Genomic DNA, 11,406 nt, shown 5'->3' with positions numbered 1-11,406 from the left:
ATTTGGGGTCTGAATGCCTTTATCCCATTTAATCCAGAAATTACTTTTTTTTTAATTAAGAAAATAATATTTTTATAATTATGTTCTTATTAAAATTTATAATTTAATATTAATTTAATATTGATTTATATTCATTTCTCTTTGCATGTAAATATTATCCTAAATAAAAGATATTTTAGAAAATATATATTTATTAGATGCAGATAGAGATCTCTGTGTAACACTGCCATTGCTTGTAAAACTGCATAAAAATATAATGATTGCAAGAATATATGGATATATGTTTTCATTTTATAACAGCCCTCCTGAGCAAAGAAAGAAATAGCGGGTGTTTTAACAGCAACACGACATCTCCCTCAAAATTAGCTCCTTGGAAAACCCTTTGACTGAAAAAGCAAGCCCTGTGGCAGAGGAGCCTTTGCCAAGTGAAGCATTCATTACCGCTTCACCTCACCTCCTGCTCTTGCTTGTGTTTACAGATGCAGCACTGCAAGCTGGGGCATCCAGAAGATTTCAGTTACTATGGTGATGGATTTGAGGCAGGCAGAGCCATCACTGTCACTCAGGGCTCATGGTTTCCCATTGTGGAGTGCAGAGGATGAGCCGGTGGTGGGATGCCAGTCTGGTATCATGGGGTGGAAGGTACCCCAGCCACTCCCCAAGGCAGCATGCAGGGGAGCAGAGCCGTGCTTCCCACCCCTGGCTGCTCATGGGGGTCCAGGCAGCATCACAGTGTTCCTGTGTCCTTCTTGTCATGGTACTTGCCATAGCAACTGGAGGCTTTAGGTCCGTGCAGTGCCAGTCCATTTGCTATCCACTGAAGGCTCCAGGCTCGTTGTCCACTGCAGCAGTTCCTGAAGAGTTAAACTCCAGAACGGCAGTATAGAAATAGTAATTTCAATTAAGGTAATCACCAGGGAGCAATTGAAGGAGAAATAAAAACGTGGTGTTCTCATTTCCATAAGCAAATGAAAATAATTTAGATGACTTGTATCTAGATGAAGGAGAACGCCTATGTAAAAACTAATTACCCTCCATGCTAATTACAACAAAGAGGATAAAGGACAAACCTTTTGAAAAATATCCAAGGATATTAAATGGAGTTTTATTAATAGATGAAATAGGCTGAAAATGAGAGTTTTGATATATCATGTTTGGTCCTAGATTCAATAAAAACTCTCTCTGGCTTCCACTTCACAGCAGCCCCATAAAATCAATTTATTATATGAAGCCAGATGGGTCTTTTATTGAACCTGGAACTTATTCATTAAATAAAAGTAATTATCATCAGACTTAAAGAAACAATACTTACTGCTTCATGAATCAGTCACTATCCCATACATTTAAGTGACAATGAGAAAGAAAAATATATTTTAAAATCAATAGACATACAGTTCATCAAATGTAAGAGCAGGGCCTGTAATATATTTTCTGGTGTAATTTGTTCTTAAGCACAGTGTTCATTTAAATTGTAATATCTGCTCTGGCTTTGAATTTGGATCAACCAATGGCACTGGCCACATGGAGCATGATGCTCTTGACCTTTTCCCTGGACCTCCAATTTCAAACACAGGAGGAAAAACTGGGTCTGAGATGAGGCATGTGGAAAACAAGCAACGGCACCAAAACCATCTCACCTTTCTTTATGCTGCTGTGTTTGACATGAGCTTTGTTCTAACTCCTGCGCTGGCAGTGCTTTACCCGAGAGGCCAACCTCCGCTGAATTTTCAAATCCTCTCTATACCTCTAACATTGTTCCAGGCAGGGCCTGGCAGGAAATAAAAAGAGGTTGTATCGTGTTTGTGTGGCAAGGTTTTGGCAGCAGGGGCACTACAGGGGTGGTTTCTGTGACAAGGTGCTAGAAGAGCCACTAGGTAGAGCCAATGCCAGCCAGCTCCAAGACGGACCCACCGCTGGCCAAGGCTGAGCCCATCAGTGATGGTGGTAGCACCTTTGGGATAACATGGTTAAGAAGGGGGAAAAATAACCCCTGCACAACATTAGCTGGAAGAGAGGAGTGAGAATATGTGAGAGCAGGACACCAAGGTCAGTGCAGAAGGAGGGGCAGGAGGTTTTCCAGGTGCTGGAGCAGAGGTTCCCCTGCAGTCCGTGGTGCAGCCCATGGTGAGGCAGGCTGTACCCCTGCAGCACATGGAGGTCCGTGGTGTATCAGATCTCCACTTGCAGCCTGGGCAGGACCTCATGCTGAAGCAGTTCATGAGGAACTGGAGCCTATGGGAAGTACTCACACTGGAGAAGTCCATGGAGGACTGCCTGCTGTGGGAGGGACCCCATGCTGGAGCAGGGGAAGAGTGTGAGGAGTCCTCTCCTGAGGAGAAAGGAGCGGCAGAGGCAATATGTGATGAACTGACCACAGTCCCTGTTTCCTGTCCCCCTGTGCTGCTGGGGGGGTGCAGGAGGGTGCGGGGGGGGGGGGGGGGGGGGTGCTTCGGCCGGGGCAGAGAAATGAGGAGTGAATTTGAGCCTGGGAAAAGGAGAGTGGTGGGATGTTCTAAGGTTTGGTTTTATTTCTCATTGCCCTGCTCTGATTTGGTTGGTATTAAACTAAACTGATTTCCCCAAGTCAAGTCTGTTTTGCCCATGACAGTAACTGCTCAGTGATCTCTCCCTGTCCTTACCTAAACCCATGAGCCTTTGGGATATTTTATCTTCCTTGCCCAGCTGAGAAGGGCAGTGACAAAGCAGCTTTCGTGAGGAACTGGCATCCAGTCAGGGTCAGGCCGCCACAGAGATGCAAAAGTAGGCATCTAATTTAACTTGGACCTCAAACAGGACATCTTTAGATGCCAAGGCTTAGCAGCAGAAGGGTTGTAGGATGAACATTCAGACATCTCACACTACCTAACCTAAGCTAGCATTTTGATAGTGAATGAGAAATGGCTATGCATGGTAGGGCTTTTGCTTCATACAACTAAAAGTGGCATGGTATGGAGGACGTTGGAGGAGGGCAAAGGGAAGAACAATCTATCCCAAGGGACCAACTAGGCTGTTCTAACAAGACTGGGTATGCAGTTAAAACTAGACTGAAGTCAGACAAGGAAGAAACTTCCAGCAGGGTTTTGTTGGTGCTTTTTGCATTGATGTCATGCATTTCATGTATGTCACCAAGTGAAGCCAATAGACTTACATTTCAGTGTTTTTTAATATTTGGTATTTTTAATATTGCCATATTGAATTATGTCATTGTCACTAGTCAATCACTTCCCTGACAGTAGCCGATTCAAAACAATACTAGCAACAACAGCTTAATTCAATATATTAGTACTTAAAAAAACAGAATATAGGTCTTGAAATCCAATTCATTGTCTTCAGCTGCTGTTTCTAATACAGTGCCTTTCTCCTGCTTCCCTGGAGAAGTTTGTACTTGGTTATATCTGCTCAGTCACATCTTACCGTGTATTTTATAGCACAGCAAGGATAAAAACTTCCCTCAGTTAAATCACAACATGCTCGAGTGCAGCCTTTAGTTTAAATTCTGATCTGGAAAGTGTGCTTCTCTGTTCAATTTTGTTTCTTTAGGTATTTTTCCCTCTGTCTTTCACGATGATAATAGCGATGATTTGTATTGCTGCTACCCCACTGTGTAAGCCACATGGTGAGCCCTGAACAAAAAGGTTCCTCTGCGGGATGTTTCTATTGCTTGTTTATGGCCTTTATTCCTGGGACATCAGTAGTGGATTACTGCTTGGCAGAAGAGCTGAAGGGTTTATCTGATTGAGATGTAAGCTGAATTTTCCTATAACTTTAAAGCACTTGGTGGGGTGAGGCCCTGTGCACAGGGAGGTAGCCCTGTACCACAGCGAATCCTTTAAAGGTTGATGAAGTAGATGAGATTAACCACTCATTGGAGGAGTCCCTTGTGTCTTCAAAAGAGGCAAATCTCAGGGACTCTTGTTTCTTGTGGCTGCTGGAAAGGATGTGCTTTGTGCTGGTAAACCTGTCCTGGCCTCCACTAGCACATAAAAACTGGCAAGGCCTTTCTCTGGCACTTGTGCTTCTTCTCCAGCATGAGCTGGCTTGGGGCTGTTGTACGATGGTAGCAGAGCCAAAGGAGCTCCCTGGTAGTTTGGGCTCTGCTGTCCCTGTGCTCTTCTCTCTCCCATGTTTTCCTCTGAGCATTTTCTAGAATAGGGCAGTGCTGCTTGTGCCTGATGACTCTATCTGTTTTCTTGGGCAGCGGAAATGGATAAAATGTCAGAGCTCTTCGGGCCATTAAAGGCTTCATCTGGATCAGTAAGTCCTGGATGGTGAGTGGTTATTTGGGATATAACGTTGGCTTCAGAGTTGAAGCTAACATTTGGCATTAAGGTATAGAAATCCTGTATAGTTACTGAAAATATACTGAAATACGTATTTCAGTGTACATTGAAAATGCACACAGAGCAGGGAGGAACGCAGAACAGACCAGCAGGAGCCAGTAACACAGGGATACTCCTGAAATCTGCCCTTTGGAGCCATGTGAGGAGGTCCCAGAATTCACTCCCAGCAGCAAACATATATAGTCTTCTCTTCTTTCAAGAGCAGAGCAGAGCTCACTTTTGAGTGCAGGTGCTGGGGGGTTTTGTTCTTCAGTGCTCAGAGCATGCCCCTGGGAAGATGTGCAGTGGGCTGACATGTCTTCCCAAGCCTTCTCCTCACACCATGCAGTTTACGTTAAACCAACACTACATGAAAAATTCAAACCATCTCCTCCACCCATTTCTTCGTAAGGAAACAAATCTGCAACCATATGTTGTTTACAGGCTGATCCTGTTGTTGTGTGTTAGGTATTTGCCAAACATAGCTGTTGGCTGTGGTTGCTGAGGGCACTTGGACCCTGCTCCACACCAACTTCAAGGTTCAAGCAGAGCTTTAGGGGGAGTGGGAGGCTGGCAGACACAGAGATGCAGATGGATGCAGACCTTCCTGGTGAACTTTCAGGCTTTAAGTGAGTGGCAGCTGTTGAACATGAACTTTGGGGGTGTATTTTATGCTGAGGCGGCTGACATTTGAGTGAACATACTGTATTGTGTTTGATGGGCTGATGGATTTGATAGATGCACAAGAGCAACTCTGAGAATATTGGCTCATGGTCCACTTGCCTTCAGACCACGCAGCTATCTCATGCATAGCCTGAACGTGAGCTCTCTGAGTATATCTGACAACATCCTGCCAGATGTGCTTGGCACACAAACACCATACAGGACAGCCCTTAGTTTAGTTCCTGGAGCACAGCTTTCCTATTTGGCATTAAAGTGGTGGAGAGTGGTGTTAAAGGCAATCTTGAGGCAACCCTCACAGTGCAGTGCAGACTCATATCCTAAATCCTGATTTGCATCCTGCCTTAGGGCTTTCAGCTTGCCATGCTTGTCTCTCCCTGGCTGCTTTCTCCTGTATACTCTGTCTCCTGATGGAGCAGTCAGCAGTTCCTCACCCAGAGAGGAAGAGACTCTGGCTTTTAAATACAAAGGCTGAGCATAGCAGGGGTGCTTAAAGCATACAGGGCAGCATGCAGCTGAGCTAATGGGACTGTCTTCCCTCTTGTAAAATAGCTGGGACTCACATCAAGAGCTGGTGGTGTTGGAAGATGTACTAAGCACGTCTTGGGGGTCAGTTAGCCATGTGCGGTGGGTTGCTGTGTGACCGGGTGAGTGGAGGGATTCATTATGTAAATCCCCTTACTTTTATGTGCTTAAGGATGCTTAACTGCAGCATTCCAGTGATGCAGTTTGTAAAAGGTTTGCCATAATCACAGGATCAACCTTCATTTTAAGTCAAATAGTTTTGTGGGTGATAAACATAAAGATTGTTCTTTTGCAGTCACAGAGAATGTTTAAAATACCAGCGTATCACACTGGGGGTTTTAGAATGATTTATTTAAAGTATGGATTCAGGTCTCCTGTATAATCCCCCTTGCTCCAAAGATGTTTTATTTTAAAGAGCTTATTATGAAATATAATTGTGTGATAAAAGCTGCAGTCCACCAAAGCTGTGATCCGTAAGAAACCTTTTGCTATTTCCAGCCTATTCTTAATTCTAGTTTAGTCGTATGTGGTATCAGTCTTAGCCTGCTTATCTTTTAATCAGAGGCTTAATAACTGATTAGGAATGTTTGGGATATAGAAAGGAAAAAAATCCTCCTGACAAAGATTTTCAGCAGGGCAGGAAAGCCTCTAGATGGCAGAAGTGCACTACAGAAAACCCCAAACCTTAATTAAGCAACGAGCTGCAGAAGGGTTGTGTGCCAGCTGTGGGGAAAAGGTGCACTGATTATTGACTGGTCCGCTGACCTCTTCCTCGTCCTCCAACTTTAATTGCTGCTGCAGATGATCTCTGCTTTACAGCCACGCGGACGTGATGCCAAACTGGGTCTGAACAAGTTTGCCCATGGACGTAGTTTTTGCCTTTCTGCAAAATGAAGCTGCAGCTGTATTTTAGAAAGGTGAACTGAAGGGCTTCTGGCAGCTGGCAGTGTCTGGAGTTTGGGATGTCTTCTGTTAGCAGTTAATGCCGCCCCTGGAACTGCAGAAGGAGCTGCATCCCCTGGGAGTCTGTGACTGTCCCTTGGGATGCAATCAGCAGTCTGCAGTCCTTTCAAAAATAAAATCCTCATCCTCTACATAGGGGGGCAGTTCACATTTTAAGGTCTTTTTGACCTTAGAAATAGCGCAGGAAAGTTTCAAGTGTCCTTATCTGTCTGATAGAGCTGTCAGCATCTCCTGTTTTAATCAGTTACACAAGAGAATCCAGTGAATTTTGGCACTGAAACACAGAGAAGAAAATCCTTCTGTAAATCTAGGTTTAAGCAATATTAATGGCTGACACATCACTAACTTCTGTGCCTCTGAATACTGTTACAGCTTGGTCAGGATCCCTCCGCACAGGGATCTCTTCTCAACTGCTCAGGCTTGTGTGGTGCCAGAGTAACTGAATTTAGAGAAATGTCCAGTTTCCAGCTCTGCAGTTTTGTACCTTGGTCTGGGCAGGAAATTATTTGAGATTTCAGAGTTTTCTGTTTCAAAGGAAAGCCTTTTGATGCTGGCGTTTGGTTGCTGATTAAAAGCAATTACATGGTACTCAAAATACTTGGATGGGTCTTCAGTATGCCATATGGTAGGCTTGTCCTAACCTCGAGGCAGCTTCAGGGATAAAACATAGTCTTTCTTCAGATTTCACTTAGTATTAAATACATAAACCAGGAGCTTGAACCTTTTTCTCCCATGCCTAGTACCTAGTGGGAGCCTGTGCAGTGCATGTCCAACAAGCCAGATAGAGACCCAGCCCATAGTTGTATGGGAGTGTGAGACACCCATGAACGTGGGAGATCCCGGTGTTAGTCCCTGGTCCACAGCAGGAGCCAATGTCTGGCCACTTTTGATTTGGCACTAGCACATAATTCTGCCTCAGGCTCTGAAACAAGTGCCCTAGACAGCAGGAGCCTGACAGCCATCACGTCACATCCCTGTGAATAGCCACGAGCCGTCTGGGTTTCAGTTTATCTGGGTTTTAGTTTATCTACCCAGGCTGGTAGGAAAACCAGCACAGGAATATCTTCGTTATTTTCAGACCATTTGCTTTCGACAAAACTTACAAATGATAGGCTTTTTATGACAGGTTTTGCCCACCAGTTCTTTTCATGGATCTTCTTTTCATGGGCCAGAAACCAGGCAACAGTAATACTGACTGTAGATCATAGCCTTGGTGGCGGCTCAATGGAAATCTTGTAGTGAACTATCAAGTGCTGTTCAGCTGTGTAAAAAGCAGCATAAGTTGTCCCAGGAAATTCTGGAGTTGTATTTTTTGTTGTAGCAAAGACTGTGTGAGTAATTCCAAAGAGACACGCCAGCTCCAATACAGATGGTTCTTGGGCAGAATCATGCAGTCAGAGGGGATGAAGCCAATGGGACTTCCTATACACCATTTTCATAACCATGCTAAACTGCCATGGTAAACTGCCATGGGTTTGTCTGTATTTTTCCAGGAATACTGACTGATTGTTAACTTGGCCTTCTGTTTTTAAGGTGCCATTTGTACTTCAAGCAGCAGATTTCATATTTTAAAGGAAGAACCTCAGTACTTGACGTGGAGACTCTCAAAAGTACTGTAACAAGACGCATGACTACAGTAAAGACAGATGTACCAAGACAGATATTGGGTAGGTAGCAGAGAAGATGTGGCAGCACAGTTTTTGGGGTAGTCTAGCAACTCAGGCAGCTACTTAAGCTCCCCCATGAGCCTGTCTACCACACACAGCAGGCTGTGTGTTACTTCTACACACAGAAGTAAGGGCTTCATTGCTGTTACTAGCATTACTGTCTAGATAGAAGCTACTGTCCATCCCCATTTCTGCCTGCTTCTGCAGCATTTGTAACATTTGTCCCTGTTCTCAAGATACCAATGCTAATGACAGGAGACTATTGGTTATCATTGCATCTCATCTTTTTTCATCCACACTAAGCACTAAATCAATGCATCATCATGAAGTCTGAGGGCTGCTAGACAATTCTTCAAGTCAGAAGTAGAATCAAGGTCTTTACTGTATTTTATGGAAAAAAAAAAAGGGGGGGGGGGGGGAAAGATCCTTACATATTACGTATCTGGGTTACGTATCTGTGATATTTTCTCCAGCTTTGCATTCCAGGAATGACTGCATTTCAGGGCAAAGTGAGGGGGTTTTCAAGCATGCTATGTGGGGTACAAATATATTAGTTCCTTCCGTAGATTCTCCATGTTTTACTCAGACTCTCATAAAGCTAAAGGTAGAACCAGGAGTTTGTACTTTGTGTTGTAGCTCTGCTAGGGGAAGGTTTGCATTTCAGACAGCTTGGCCAGTGTTTAATAAAATGCCTAGTGCTCTGTAGTGATAAAAATGAAATCCTCAAGCCCATTCACATTTAGAGGACACTTGAATTGCTGTTACTCGAGGCTTAAATTAATCTGAAAGTTTGTGAAAGGAAATGCATACTGTGTTTGTGGCAGCGTTTGATAGTTTTAGAGTGCTCTTCCTTCAGAGAGACTGTCAAAGCATGTAACAGCCTCAGTGAACAAAATCCTTGGGGGCTGGAGGGAGCATTACCTCCCATTCACAGGCTGTGGAAGTGAGCCATGGAGCTCATGGTGAGAATAAAGCTGTGAATAGAAACACAGGCAGGGCATCCCCTTTAATCTGCTCCTCTGCTCTGAGGGCACCCCTGCCACCTGATGCCTTTCAAGGGTTGTTGGCATCTATGGGTTCTTGCTGGGTATTTGCCTCTGTGACTGCTGAAGCTCCTGTTAGGATTACAGTCTTCTAATTTCATGCATAAATATGTTCATTGTCTTGTTCTAACACTGTCTTTGTTTGCTAATTTAAGCAGCTCTTCCCTGGCTGAACCTCCCAAGGTGTTCTCCCAAGGTGCCTCTGTATTCAGGCAAACCTCGCATCTCCAAGATTCATTTTCTGTCTTTGAACAAACCTCTGTTACTGTAATTTCCACAGACACATCCTTCCTTCTGAATCAGCACATCCCAGCATGTCAGGGGTTGGAGGGAAGGAGTCTGAGGTTAGAGATAGCCACAAAAGTCTTTGGAAACTGCAGTCAGGTTCTGCATTTTCTGATGAGTGTCCTGTGCCCCATGTGTAGCCACACGGAGTAGTAGGTTTGCTGCTTTAATAGCCTCTATAGAAACCTACCCCAAGAAAAATGTCAGTCTGAATAAGGCTTCCAGAATTTCATTTCAGAGTCCAGAGACCAGCCTGAGTTTCTCCCTGGGATCCTGCTGAGGAATTAGCTCTGAGTATTGGCATATTGTTCCTGTGAACAAGACCTGCAGTGCTGCTGCCCCTCATAGCCGCAGAAGGATGACAGCTTTCCTGGAGTTAGAGCAATGCTATGGTACTGAGCCCTAAAAGAATGCAGATTTAGATACAGGCATCTATATCATGGCTCTATCAGCCCCCAGATTCAGCCCCCAGATGGATGCACTTGGACATAGAGGGATGAATATTTTCTACTGTCTTAAAATGAGACCCTTTATTAATTCATAGATACTCAAACATATCTCAGGAGCAATGTCACTCCACTGATGTGTTAGTAGAGAACTAGTTAGAAAGATAAATATATTAGACTATAAGAGCTACATTGCCTTCTTTAAGGTTGCAAACCTAAGTATTTCACTTATGATAGAGTTATCTTAGCTTTGGTCTTCTTATGTATGTATCCTATTATATATTATTTCCTAAAAAATTATGTAGCATATAGAGATGACACTATTGTGAAGCCTGTTGTCATGCACTGTTTTTCTATAGGCCCTAGTCTTTATCTCCATTCAGAAGAAGGGATGCTTACTTACTAGACAAATGTACAATACTTTAGCTTTCCTTCATTATCCAGTAAGTGATTTTATTCATTACAGAATATTATGATAATATTTTTGTCAAATTTTCTTTTTTCCCTCAGCTCTACAGTGAATACTTTATAAAAGTTCATTAGTTTTTGAGGTTAGGAGTTACTCTATTTCTCATTTTCAAATGGGGAATCAAGTCAGAGAATTTGACATCAAATACATCAATAAGTCTCCATGACAACTTGTGAGACAGAACAATGTTTTTACTTCAAGGTGCACAACAGCATGTTTTACTGAGTAGAGCTACTCACAAGCCAACAGCTCTGTTGCAAAGAGCTTTTTGACATTTGTAACTCATTTCTTATCTACACTGAGCTGAAAATTCTTAAAGTTTTACTGCAAAACTGGAGCAGTAACAATATTTCTTGGTCAGACCATGAGCCTGGTATGTTGGACTTTATGTACATGCACATTAATGTTTCAGTTTTGGTCAGAGGTAAGGTGAAGTGACTCTCATCCTCACTGAATGAATTCCTTTTGGGTCAAAGATAGCTAAAGGATGTCCTTTGGAGGACACCCGATGCTTTTGAACCTGCTGATAGACATTCAGTCCAGCAAACCAGGTTAGTGCTAACCCTGGAAACACCTATAATTTGGGCTTTGGCCCCTCAAGCACTAGCTACTCTGCTGTACAAATTCATCCCCATCCTGCCGCATCCCTTGCCAGTGTAAACATAGCCTCAGGCTGATGTCCCTGCTCAACTCCCTGATTCAAAGCAAAGCTTTTCATGCCTGTATGGTTACCTCAGATCTGGCAGAGTGGGGACCTGACCCTCCTGCTACTGTGCTGTGCTTGTGCCCTTACCAACAGGTTCTATTTTTCCTCAAAATAAAGATCATCAAAGCCACCTGTGCAATATTTTGACTTGGATAACATGTCATCGTGCCAAAACATTTTGAGCATCTCTAATTATGTGCTCTGATTGGAGTTATTGCTGGTTTCAGCTGACACAGCGCGTACACAAACCAGTGCCCCCGTGCTGCAAGCTCAGCCAGCCAGAAAATGAAGAACATACTGTT

The sequence above is a fragment of the Lathamus discolor genome, chromosome 2, assembly GCF_037157495.1.
Source record: "Lathamus discolor isolate bLatDis1 chromosome 2, bLatDis1.hap1, whole genome shotgun sequence".
NCBI lineage: Eukaryota > Metazoa > Chordata > Aves > Psittaciformes > Psittacidae > Lathamus > Lathamus discolor.
This window is presented reverse-complemented; position numbering follows the sequence as displayed.